This window comes from Elgaria multicarinata, chromosome 3 (assembly GCF_023053635.1).
Source record: "Elgaria multicarinata webbii isolate HBS135686 ecotype San Diego chromosome 3, rElgMul1.1.pri, whole genome shotgun sequence".
In the NCBI taxonomy this organism is placed as follows: domain Eukaryota; kingdom Metazoa; phylum Chordata; class Lepidosauria; order Squamata; family Anguidae; genus Elgaria; species Elgaria multicarinata.
Window position 1 is genome coordinate 79,537,968 of NC_086173.1, and position 10,474 is coordinate 79,548,441.

A 10,474-nucleotide genomic window follows, 5' to 3' on the forward strand; every position below is an offset into this window, starting at 1 on the left:
GAATAGCGTGCGTCACCCGAACTCAGCCAATATCTAATCACTGCAGGTTTGGGCAAAGGATAGCGGTAGGGTGTAGAATTAAGGGTGACGGCTGGGCCGGGATATCCCGAGAGGCAGGCCGTCCACAGCAGTGGTTGCGCATGCTCTTATATTCATTCGCTTCAGGTCGTGCTATGCGCAGGGGATGTGGTGGTTAATAGGCCGCTCGTTGGAACGTCTCGCTCGCTCTCCTAGGCTCCTCCCCCTATAGCGAGCGTCCTCTCGGTCGGCCTCATGCCTGGGCTTCCCCGCCTACTTCTCACTGACGGGCCACGGTGAACCTGTGACTCTACGGTTAACCTCCTTAACCTGCCACCAGCTTTCTTATGTTCGCACGGGAGAAGGGACACACACTCTGCCTTCATTCCCTCCCGCTACGCCCTCCCTGTTCAAATGAGCTCAGTTCATATACTGGAAAGTCGTAATAAAAAGAAACGAAGCCCCCCACAACTAAGCTAAATTATCCTCCTCTTCCCCCCGCCCCCCGCCCCCCACATTACCTCCAGCTGCTCCTGTCTTGCAGATGAGGCAGTGGAAGTACTTAAATAAGAACCCATCCACAGTAAGGCTGTGGTTGATGCTGTTTTTCTTTCACTATTGTGTTTTCTAATTTTACTTGTTTTATTCTGGATTTTAGGGTTTTTGGTAGAAAGTACTGGATACAGGCAAACTAACTGAAGCTCAAGGTGTTAATGGGTGGTTTTTCCAGGTAGTGATGTTCACTACCTGGAAAGGGTTGCATTTACTCCCCCACCCAATCAAGTTCATAGTCATGAATCCATCTCTGTCACTAGTGGCACAAGAGTTCTTTGTAGGGTGGAACACCTACAAGCTTAAACTAATATGCCCTCTATGACTCAACCTGGATTGAGATAACCTGGTTTCAGTAATCAAACTCCTGGTAAACTCCTGCCTAGATTACTGTAATATGGGGCTGCCTTTGAAAATGGTCTGGAAACTTCAGCTGGTACAAAATATGACAGTACGCCTACTGATTGGCACCTGGCGTTCTCATATTACACCAATATTGTAATACCTTCACTGTCTCCCAATACAAAGTGCTTTTGACCTGTAAAGCTCTTCACAGCATCCTAGCATTTGAAGGATTGACTCTTTCCACATATTCCTACCCAACTCCTAAGATGTCAACAAAGGGCCTACTCCATGTTGAGATAAAGCAGGTGGCTACTTGGGAGTGTTTCTCAACAGTAGCTCCTCGGTTATGAATTGTCCTCCTCAGACAGATCCGTGTGGTATCTTTTTAAATAGAGATATATATTGACCCTGTTCTGACGACACGCTAAACCACGGTGGTTAAGCATTTTGAACTAAACATTATGGCTTAGCATGTCAACCATGACTTAGCATGCCATGTGAACCATTCCTAACTATGGTGGCTACATAACTATGGTTTAAATGCACTCACTAACCATTTGCTACGAAACCATGGCTTAATGTGTTGTCTGAACAGGCCTGTTAACATGCCACAAATCTTTCAATACTCCTGGAGCCATTGAGCCCATTATCAGGATTTAACAGAAACAGGAGGATATAAAACAGAAATAATAATAATAATAATAATTTATTTCTTACCCGCCTCTCCACTTGGATCGAGGCAAGTAACAACAGTGAATATAAAACACATAAAAACTGATTAAAAATATAGTATACATGATTAAAACATCCTAAAAACATCCTAAAATTCCTCTGGATAGGCCTGCCGGAATAGATCAGTCTTTATTACTTTTTTAAATGCTAAAAGACTGTCAAGTTGACAGCTGCAACTAATTTTCCATGTTGCTCCAGAGGGCAGACTAGAACCAATGGTGGAAATTGCTGGAAAACAGAATTTAGGTAAATATTAGAAGAAACTTCCTGGCAGTAAGAAAGAGCTGTTTGTCAGTGGAGCATACTGCCTTGGGAGGTGGTGAGCTCTCCTTTGCTGGAGGTACTAAAGTAGGATATGGAGGGCCATCTGTCAGGAATGCAGGAGGCTGAACTAGATGAACTCAAAGGTTCCTCCCAACTTTATGATTCATAATAATGAGAATTAAGGAAAGTATGCTGGAAAATTATGGGAAGAATGTTACACCGGATGAAAGCAGTTATGGTGAGAAATCAGTGCATGAAAGCAAACCCCAAGTATGAGACTAATTACACTCATTTGATAGGTGTATGTATGGGATTCCTTTACAGTTTAGTTATTGTTACATTAAGGAATAGATTCTTCTACTCCTCTAAAATTCTGGAATGGATTCTTTGTTCATGCTGTCGGTCTCCGGTATGACAAGGGGTTGGCAGCAACATCAAACCTTTGTACCAGAAGCCTCTATGCTTGAGATTATAGGATTCCCAGGTTATGTTATGCCCCGCCTCACATGATCTGACGTAAGCATCATGGCCTTTGCCTAATCAGTGAACCTAGAGCATGTGTGGCAGGGGCCTAGCATGGTCTGCGGATGATGTTCCCATATTAGCTCCTCCCTCCCCAGCCTTGCAAGCCAGAGGCCTGTGGCACAGCAAGGGGACAGTGAAAATATTTGCTGCACAAAATTCCACTGAATCTAAAGGCAAGGCAATCTATTACAAGGAATGTAACATTAGTGCCACTTGTTTAGTGCAAAAATAAGATAATTTTAACCTGGAAGCTTTTATAGGTGTCGGGAAGTACCATTAGACCTGCTCTTGGCTTTGTTCTCAAGAGGTTTCCCTGATAGACTAACTGTAGTTCTTTCTCTTGGCCAGAGGTGGGTAGTGGTGCACAGGCTGAATCCTTCCTTGACATCCATTGGATCCAAACGTCAGGACCTGCTGTGCTGCAGGCTTAATTTCTGACATCCACTTAATCTTGCAGGACAAAAAGAAGGTGGTCTGCATATTTATACTGCCCAACAGCCAAGGCTCTCTGGGTAGTTTACAATTTATGCAGTGGTCATGATTATTACTCAATTGCTGCATGGGATCCAGATATCTTTTGGTCATGTTTTTGTTGCGAGTAAAATCACTTTTTACATTACTTACACTACAATAGGTTGTCACCAACTGTTATAGGTTCATGATGAACTGATCTAATTGAGCAATACACTTCTCACACTCAGAATCTCTTTAACCTACAAGAATTGGAATAAACTCATCAGCCTTCATGCTGCCCCTCAGCACAGCAGCTGTAACCACTTTATTACATAGTCGTATCCAAGTAAGTAAATACTACTATTTATTTATTATTTATAAAGTTCGTAACATTTACTAAATGCTATATAATTTTTTTATAAACCAACAAACACAATAGTCCCTGCCGTTGAACTTACAATCAAGTAGAGATGACACAAGAGGAAAAAAGGATGGAGAATGAAGAGAAGAGTAAGCAAGCTTGGGCACTAATTCTTCAAATTATACAGTTCTTATAATGACTAGGTTGAATGGAAACAGTTTAGGAAGGAGAACCAAAAGGCAGCTGGTTTTTCAGTAAAGCTGTTGGAGCAAACTCTGCTGTCGCACCGCTTTTTCACAATAGGTGGAATTGCTGCAAATAAATGATAATTCTAGAAGAGGAGAGAAGCCCAATGGCAGTTGGCTATACTCTCTCACCTCTCCCTCTGCTCCAGGTAGGTAAATATACCTGGCTAACACAAGTAGAAAAGTTTGAAATTACATTTTAATACTGCTGTTGGTATTTTGTAATGTGTAAATGCACAAATGATGAGCTGGAAGTCATAAGTGGCGCTATGCAAGCCACTTTTCTCAGTGTAATCTCCCTCTGTCACCCATCCACCAACACTTCTGTAATACAGGTGCAATAATACAGCCTTACCTTATAAAGCTGCTGTAGAGGTTGCTGAGATAGTGCATGTGAGACTTAGAGTTGCTACAGAAGGGATAAAGTATTAGTCAGGCTATAATAGTGAAATACTACATTTTTCTCAGCAATCAATGCAGTGTAAACAAACAAGACTGTTCCTGTGATAGTCAATAGTATATAGAATAAAATAAATCAAAGTCACTGTTGTGGCAAAATTGCAATAGTCTGTCTGTCTTTCTTTCTTCACTTTCATTTTGAAGAATATGCCTGGGATGCAGTGACATACTTACATCACTAAAGCTTTCATGCTAGTACATTTGAGCCTACAACTGTCTCATCGCACCTGCTTTTGCATGTGACATTACATCACAGTGGAGCTCTCCCAGCTAAAAAAGAAAAAAAGAAAAAGTTATATACAGCAGGAAATTTCTAACAGTTCAAAAGAGATTGGCCTCAAAAAATCTATATCAGTAGGCTAATCCCATGGTCCTGCTATATCAGTAGCTGCTACACTAGACCTAATGTCAGCATAACATGACCGTAATACTAGACACTACCAGTTCCAGAGTTTGGGGCACAGTTGGGAAGATGCCCTCAGCTTCTTCCTCTCTCCTTAAGTGGATCCCCCCATGCAGCAACAACAAGAAGGACAAAGAGGCGGGATAGGGCCAGAAAGCTCTGTGGATCAGCTGTGAACCCCCTGCTTGGCACAGTGCTTGGTCACATGCTCAACTATGCCAACCTATGCCAATAGTCCTGACTAGAAGCAAAGCAGAATGGTTGTATAAACAAGAGGCAATGAAGCTGCACCAAAAGATAACCTTATATCCCCCACCTGGCAATTTCACCACAATGCACCAGTCATGATGCTCCTCTACATGATAGTATTGTATGTCAACATAGATTCACTACACCAGTGTATCCTTGGGCTCCACTAATACAGGAGAACTTAGAAGTGATTCTTCCTTAGAATATTGGACATAACCTGTGGACAGGCTTGTGCTGTAAATCTTTGTTTCAATATTAGATGCTCTATGTAGTCTAAAGGGGGGAAATAGAAGGAAAAAAAGTATTTTATTGACTTTTTGTATTATAAAAGTTTGTTCATAATTTTAAAATTATTTTTGCCTATAAACATTGTAGTTTCTACAGTGTACAATTTGTTCTTGAGTTTATGCAAAATTTTCAAATGTTTGACATTAACTAAATGTCTTACTCAAAAAACTAATAAAGCAAACATGCTGATCTTTGAACGCTCCAGATTATTCATTGGGAGGTTCATCAGACAAGTGTTTTATCACGCGCTCACTATTGCCCAGTTACGGATGTGTTGAAAACGTCACCTCCCACGCTCCTTCCGCTCGTTTTCCCATCACAAAATAGACCCCTTTTAATCCGTCTTTTTTTTTAAAAAAAGGAATGTGCCGTGATCTGCTCTGTGCAGGAAAAGCAGTGCGATTAAAATGGCCCCTGAATGGGCCAAGTGGTCTTGATTTACTTCCTCTTTCCCTCAGGGCAGAAGAGGAAGTAATGAGGACAAACATGTGGTCAGAGAAGTGATGGTAAGGAAATGTGATTTTCAAAGTAATGTAATTTAGCCAAACCTATGGTTATCCAAATTAACCCCTAAGCCTGTCAGACAAATTATATACTGTATTTCATATATGCAAAGAGCCTCAGGGCAAACAACAGGTAAAATGAGTCAAATATGCAAGGCTTCATCTTGAGCATGGAAGAAAAGCGCTCTGCTCTTATTATTCCACAGTATGAAATTGGCTCTGCTCCGTCAATGTTATTATATGCCAGAGCTGGCTGTCCCTAAAACCCGGACTTTCAGTGCCAGGGAAAACACACACACTGCGCAGCCACAGCGGGGCTTAGAAGATAGATAGATGGGGAAACAAGCTCAGAAGTGATTTACCCTTCTGATTAGAAGTTAGTGGCTTCCTGATGTAAGAAAGGGAGATCTACAGCTCCATCACACCAGTGATTTATCACACACTCGCCATGCCTGGTATGTGTTTTTACAGCCCTATGCTCACATGACGTTGTCCACATCCTGCACTCATTTTGCCTCTTCCCCTCCATGTTTCGTTTCTTTCTGGAGCGGGAAAAGTCTGAGTAAACAGAAGCAAGACCTCTGAAGTAATCATAGGGTTGCAGAGCACTTCTTTCTAGTTTAGACTTTCAAAAAAAGCTTCTGAGTGACCACACTATTAAAAGTCAGTTCTATATGTGTTTACTCAGAAGTAAGTCTCTCTTTGTTCAATGGGATTTACTCAAAGGTAAGCATGCATCTGATTTTAGTATGATTTGGATGTAAATGCATCTGAAATTAATGGGATTTACTCTTGGGTAAGGGAACCAGCAGATCTGTAGTTTATGAACTTGGGGGTGCACAACTTCGCATGATCAAAGGAAGGAAAAAGCAGAAATAAAGAAATATTTTTTTAAAAAAATAAACAACTGCAGGGGAAAGGAGAACGTAGGGGCTGGGAGATTTCGCCAGCATGGTAGCACTCCAGGTGAAAAGACACATAGGCTGAAAGAGCACAACAACGCACAGACGTGGAAGTGCGCAGTGCTCGACTCACTAAGGAAGCAGGGAAAGCCGTGGATGAAAACTGGATAAAAACCGTAGGTGTGGTGGAGCCCCTAGTTTGCAAATACAGATATCCCACAGTTATGTATTTTTATGGCTCTTGGTTTAGGGTGATCAACCTCATTGTTTGCCCCTCAAAAAGCTATTTTCTGTACTTGAAAATCTTCCTGCACCTTTTGTCAGCCCAAGTCTATGTGTAAACTGGATAAAAACCCTTGGTTTTGTGTACTCAGTGTGCTGGCTTTGGATCGGTTCCAATTGTAGCTGTAGGACTAGCACCTTCTGGGTTCTCACTATTGAATACCAGTTTGCCATCCCAATGTTGGAAGGAGTACCGTTAGCTTGCTAGGACTAGTGCAAACTCCAGAGTCCCATGGGCAGAAACCAGGGCTTAGGATGCTCCACCACCTTTTTGTCCAGAGTCACCTGAGTCTGGCCACTCAGGTTGTTGCCTAGCCTCAGGCTGAGATCCTCTGTAATCCTTTTTAAATGGACCCATTTTCCTTTGCTTGCTGGGACTCTGCTCCAGGAACATATCACATGGACCCAGTGAGAGGTAAGTTTGAATTTCTATTCTATTTTCAGGAAGGTACAAATTGCAGTTTCTATTCTGCACCCCCTTTTCTATGGTGAATGTGTGCATGTGAATAAGTCGATCTACTTTTGGAATCAATTTAGTGCAGCTTTTAGTGTAGCCTTCCCTGGTAAACTAGTGAAAAGGATTGCAGCTGGGATCCAGGTTTATTCTCTCGTTTGCCCCACTGTACTTGTCCAAGTCTTCCAGAAGATGTGGCCAAGTTAAGGATGATAATTTTAGAGGAGCCAAACTGTGGTCAGTAGTTAAAAAGAGAAGCCTGTGTTGCATCAGTAAGTGTTAGCCCTCTCTCGGAAGGAAACAGGAGTCAAGTGCACACAGTGCTATAAATTGGAGTGAATGTGCTTTGTGTTGATATCAAATGCCATCTCCAAATTGGATTTAATGGTACCTACTCCCAGTAAAGTGTGTATATGATTGCATCCTCAGTGTATTATTAACTCTTATCTTCTATTTCTTGTTCTCACATTGGAAAAAATCAAAATAGGGCAGAAACATACTTCATACCTGCTTGCCTATTATAGCCTGGTTTATGTCCATATATCCTAGCTTGTTTATTGTGGCATGGCTTAAAAATCACTATTGGACTCCAAGTATTAAAACAAATGTGACCTCAATAGCTAATATTGGTGTCATGCAATCCTGATGTCACTGTACATAGTCTTAGCATGTCATGTAACATATTGCTCATAGTTCTATTCTGGGATGTTAATGTCGCCTGTACTCAGGAGTATCATGTTACTCAGATGGCAAATTCAAAACATACAACAGATAATGTTACACCATTCTCAGAACATCCCAACTGTCTGTGGAATTGAAAGTTGTGTGTGAGCTACTTCCCACCAGTACAAGTTCCTTCTTATTAGTTTTTTTGGGGGGATCTCATATGGATACATTTTACACTATTGTGTTCATAGGTCTTCTCTGTATTTGAAAGATACAATTTATTTATTTATTATTGCATTTATATCCTGCCTTTTTTCCTCCAAGGAACCCAAGGTGATGTACATATTCCTCCTCCTCTCCATTTTTATTTTTACAACAACCACCCTGTGAGTTAGGTTGGGCTGAGAGTCTGTGACTGGCCCAAAGTCACCCAGTGAGCTTCCATGGCTAAATTGCGACTAGAACGCAGATCTCTCAACTCTCAGTTCAACACTCTAGCCACTACGCCACACTGGCTCTTGTTATGAGTTCAGTGACTTCTTATCTGATTACAAATAAAGATTGGATCGAGGAAAAGAAGCAGAAAAGAACTATGAAACTTCATAGGTGATATCATAAGAATATGTCTTGGTTTAAACATTTTTGAGATGTTGATGGTGCTTTCAAATGTTAAAAAAAAGAAGGCTGCTTTCTGCAAACATTTAACGCTTAAAAATGGGATCTGCAACAAAATGTTGTAGTGTACCCTCACTCCTTAACAGGCGTGCTCCTTTTCAGGTGCCTACCAGCCAGCCATGCTCCCTTCCAGGATATTGCAAGCTATTATGGGCTTAGGAAGCCCAATTGATTACCCCCTCTAACTGAAACTCAATATTCTGTGGTTCCTGGTGGTCCTTATTGTTTTGGGATTATATTATTATTATTATTATTATTATTATTATTATTATTATTATTATTATTATTATTATTGCCACTTCAACATACCCCAGGATTCTTCCAAGCATACCGATACCTCCCGCTTGTCTATTTGTGGCCACATTTTGGCTCCATTTCTATCATCACGGGAGCATTGAGTTCGCTATTAGAGTGGATTACTATGTTTTGGTCTATAGGTTTTTAGATTTTTATTGCAGTACTTCTCTTTCAATCCCCTGGCTCCCAGGGTAAGGCTGCGATCCTATATCCACTAACCTTGGAATAGATATGTATAGGACTCCACTGTTAGACAGCAATCCAATGCATATTTTCTTGGCAATAAGTCCATTGAACTCTACAGGAGTTAGATTGGAGTAAACATGCTCAGAATTTTGTAAAAACTATTTTCATATAACAAACTAAAAAATAAAATTGTTAACATGAAGCTGGTGTATCTAAAACATTTTCTTATACATATTGATTGATGTAGGCATTGTACAGTCTGGTGCATGTTGTACATTAGGCAATTCTGTCATATAATGCCTATACTGCACCAGTTGCACTGGTTACTGGTGAGTTTTTTAGCCCTGGTTTTGACTTTTAAAGCCTCAAATAACTTGAAGGTCTGACTTCACCCTTATCAGCTTGCTCACACTTTAAGATCAGCAGGAGCAGCCCTTCTCACTTGCCCATCTATGGGGGCAGTTAGGTGGGCGAGTACATGAGGGTTCCCCCCACCCAGTATCCCCACACTTCTGGAATATGTTGCCATCAGAGGTCCCCTCCCCCAGCCCCATCTTTGTAGGTTTTTAAGAACGCCCTGAGAACATACCACTTTACTTTGGCCTTCCCCTTATTATGTTTTAGAGGACTGGATTGTGGCTGCAGTTGTCTGTTGTTGTAAGTTTATTTTATGCTAATGTTTGCTGCTGTTTTTATTGTGTTCTTACTGTTTTTCTTGTTTTTAATACCATGTTGGTTTTTATTATGTACGTGTTTCATTGTTGTATGTCTCTTTGGGAGGGCTCCTGCCCTGAAAGGCTGCCAAGAAATAATTTAAACAAATTAACTAAAAAGTTCTCCCTCCATAGTATTCCCTTATAAGGAATGAACTATAAGTACTTAATGACTTTTGTTGCCCTTTTCTTTTTCTGCTCTGTGATGTTGTTGGCATGGGTTGACGCCAGATGTGTATGGTATTCTAAATATGACTGTACCATAGATGTATACAATGGCACTATTCTTGATGTTTTATTTTCAGTACATTTCTTAATAATTCCTAATGCTTAATTTCCTTTTAATGCCTACTGAGATTCTCAACATCACACTGAGATGATGGTGAGTTTTCCACTAGCACTGCAAAAAAAAAATCTCACTAATCATAACCAGTTAAGATCCTACATGTAAATTTAAGTCAAAAGTGACCTTATGTGAAATTTATTTAAAATAAAAGTGAATTTTAACCCAATTTACTATTCTGAGCAATTAGGGAAAAAACTAATTATTAATATTGATAACCATGATTGTACTTCTTGGTATTTGGTTGCTGTATGTGTGACTTTATAGTACTACATTGCTAGTTTGACCAGTGCTGTTAATGGTCTGATCATGTGAATCACTTGCACAGCTAATTTCAAGATTGTATACGATGATCTCAGAACTGTTTCAAGGCAGTAAAGATGATGTCACTGCAGCATCATACCCCACCAGTCTCACAGAAAATGTAACATAGGCATTCCCACAGCTGCATTGATATCTGCAATGTAGTATGGTAGGGCAAGTTCCCTTCCAGAGAGATGGCATCAACTCCTATATAGCCTCTCAGTCTATAGTCTCTCTCAGGCTGAACCAAAACCAA